We start from the raw sequence: 3,819 nt of genomic DNA, 5'->3' as shown, positions 1-3,819 counted from the left end.
ATACCGCAGCACGCGACATAGCTTTGCAGACGATAAGTACAACCGTTTCAGGGAGAAGAGCGGCCAATGTGACGATCTGGCTTTAAGGCGATTCGATAACAAATGACGAAAACGGACATGTTTCTCAGGTTTTTACTACATATGAACACTTTTCACATTCTCCCGTGCAACTCGGCTGCTAGTCCTCCTTTCATGCAGAATCTTAAGGTCCTAGCTCATGTCCAAGGCACCAAAGCCAGCTAAAAAGTCAATAATCGATACCCAAAACTTGAATTGTACTACCTCTTACTGGCTATTACATCAACTTAGAAGTTTCATCTGTGTTCTACTATGGTGCTTTTAGTGTCTTCGCATACCGCAGCACGCGACATAGCTTTGCAGACGATAAGTACAACCGTTTCAGAGAGAAGAGCGGCCAATGTGACGATCTGGCTTTAAGTCGATTCGATAACAAATGACGAAAACGGACGGATTTCTCAGGTTTTTACTACATATGAACACTTTTCACATTCTCCCGTGCAACTCGGCTGCTAGTCCTCCTTTCATGCAGAATCTTAAGGTCCTAGCTCATGTCCAAAGCACCAAAGCCAGCTAAAAAGTCAATAATCGGTACCTAAAACTTGAATTGTACTACTTCTTACTGGCTATTACATCAACTTAAAAGCTTCATCTGTGTTCTACTATGTTGCTTTTAGTGTCTCCGCATACTGCAACACGCGACATATCTTTGCAGACGATAAGGACAACCGTTTCAGAGAGAATAGCGGCCAATGTGACGATCTGGCTTTGAGTCGATTCGTTAACAAATGACGAAAACGGACGGATTTCTCAGGATTTTACTACATATGAAAACTTTTCACTTTCTCCCATGCAACTCGGCTGCTAGTCCTCCTTTCATGCAGAATCTTAAGGTCCTAGCCCATGTCCAAGGCACCAAAGCCAGCTAAAAAGTCAATAATCGATACCTAAAACTTGAATTGTACTACTTCTTACTGGCTATTACATCAACTTAGAAGCTTCATGTGTGTTCTACTATGGTGCTTTTAGTGTCTCCGCATACCGCAGCACGCGACATAGCTTTGCCGACGATAAGTACAACCGTTTCATAGAGAAGAGCGGCCAATGTGACGATCTGGCTTTAAGTCGATCCGAGATCAAAAGACGAAAACGGACGGATTTCTCAGGTTTTTACTACATATGAACACTTTTCACATTCTCCCATGCTACTCGGGTGCTAGACCTCCTTTCATGCAGAATCTTAAGGTCCTAGCTCATGTCCAAGGCACCAAAGCCAGCTAAAAAGTCAATGATCGATAACTAAAACTTGTATTGTACTACTTCTTACTGGCTATTACATCAACTTAGAAGCTTCATCTGTGTCCTACTATGGTGCTTTTAGTGTCTCCGAATACCGCAGCACGCGACATAGCTTTGCAGACGATAAGTACAACCGTTTCAGACAGAAGAGCGGCCAATGTGACGATCTGGCTTTGAGTCGATTCGATAACAAATGACGAAAACGGACGGATTTCCTATGTTTTTACTACATATGAACACTTTTCACATTCTCCCGTGCAACTCGGCTGCTAGTCCTCCTTTCATGCAGAATCTTATGGTCCTAGCTCATGTTTAAGGCACCAAAGCCAGCTAAAAAGTCAATAATCTATACCTAAAACTTGAATTGTACTACTTCTTACTGGCTATTACATCAACTTAAAAGCTTCATCTGTGTTCTACTATGGTGCTTTTAGTGTCTCCGCATACGGCAACACGCGACATATCTTTGCAGACGATAAGGACAACCGTTTCAGAGAGAAGAGCGGCCAATGTGTCGATCTGGCTTTGAGTCGATTCGTTAACAAATGACGAAAACGGACTGGTTTCTCAGGTTTTTACTACATATGAACTCTTTTCACATTCTCCCATGCAACTCGGCCGCTAGTCCTCCTTTCATGCAGAATCTTAAGGTAATAGCTCATGTCAAAGGCACCAAAGCCAGGTAAAAGGTCAATAATCGATACCTAAAACGTGAATTGTACTACTTCTTACTGGCTATTACATCAACTTAGAAGCTTCATGTGTGTTCTACCATTGTGCTTTTAGTGTCTCCGCACACCGCTGCACGCGACATAGCTTTGCAGACAATAAGTACAACCGTTTCAGAGAGAAGAGCGGCCAATATGACGATCTGGCTTTAAGTCCATTCGAAAACAAATGACGAAAACGGACGGATTTGAAAGATTTTTACTACATATGAACACTTTTCACATTCTCCCGTGCAACTCGGCTGCTAGTCCTCCTTTCATGCAGAATCATAAGGTCCTAGCTCATGTCCAAGGCACCAAAGCCAGCTAAAAAGTCAATAATCGATACCTAAAACTTGAATTGTACTACTTCTTACTGGCTATTACATCAACTTAGAAGGTTCATCTGTATTCTTCTATGGTGCTTTTAGTGCCTCCGCATACCGCAGCACGCGAAATAGCTTTGCAGACGATAAGTACAACCGTTTCAGAGAGAAGAGCGGCCAACGTGACGATCTGGCTTTAATTCGATTCCACAACAAATGACGAAAACGGACGGATTTCTCAGGTTTTTACTACATATGAACACTTTTCACATTCTCCCATGAACTCGGCTGCTAGTCCTCCTTTCATGCAGAATCTTAAGGTCCTAGCACATGTCCAAGGCAACAAAGCCAGCTAAAAAGTCAATAATCGATACCTAAAACTTAAATTGTACTACTTCTTACTTGCTATTACTTCAACTTAGAATCTTCATCTGTGTACTACTATATTGATTTTAGTGTCTCCGGATACCGCAGCACGCGACATAGCTTTGCAGACGATAAGTACAACCGTTTCAGGGAGAAGAGCGGCCAATGTGACGATCTGGCTTTAAGTCGATTCGATAACAAATGACGAAAACGGACGGATTTCTCAGGTTTTTACTACATATGAACACTTTTCACATTCTCCCGTGCAACTCAGCTGCTAGTCCTCCTTTCATGCAGAATCTTAAGATCCTAGCTCATGTCCAAGGCACCAAAGCCAGCTAAAAAGTTAATAATCGATACCTAAAACTTGAATTGTACTACCTCTTACTGGCTATTACATCAACTTAGAAGCTTCATGTGTGTTCTACTATGGTGCTTTTAGTGTCTCCGCATACCGCAGCACGCCACATAGTTTTGTCGACGATAAGTACAACCGTTTCATAGAGATGAGCGGCCAATGTGACGATCTGGCTTTAAGTCGAAAAGAGAACAAAAGACGAAAACGGACGGATTTCTCAGGTTTTTACTACATATGAACAGTTTTCACATTCTCCCATGCAACTCGGCTGCTAGACCTCCTTTCATGAAGAATCTTAAGGTCCTAGCTCATGTCCAAGGCACCAAAGCCAGCAAAAAGTCAATAATCGATAACTAATACTTGTATTGTACTACTTCTTACTGTCTATTACATCAACTTAGAAGGTTCATCTGTGTATTACTATGGTGCTTTTAGTGTCTCCGGATACCGCAACACGCGACATAGCTAAGCAGACGATAAGTACAACCGTTTCAGACAGAAGAGCGGCCAATGTGACGATCTGGCTATAAGTCGATTCGATAACAAATGACGAAAACGGACGGATTTCTCAGGTTTCTACTACATATGAACACTTTTCACATTCTCCCGTGCAACTCGGCTGCTAATCCTCCTTTCATGCAGAAACTTAAGGTCCTAGCTCAAGTCCAAGGCACCAAACCCAGCTAAAAAGTCAATAATCGATACCTAAAACTTTAATTGTACTACTTCTTACTGGCTATTACAT

This window comes from Schistocerca gregaria, unplaced genomic scaffold (genome assembly GCF_023897955.1).
Source record: "Schistocerca gregaria isolate iqSchGreg1 unplaced genomic scaffold, iqSchGreg1.2 ptg000257l, whole genome shotgun sequence".
Taxonomy (NCBI): domain Eukaryota; kingdom Metazoa; phylum Arthropoda; class Insecta; order Orthoptera; family Acrididae; genus Schistocerca; species Schistocerca gregaria.
This window is presented reverse-complemented; position numbering follows the sequence as displayed.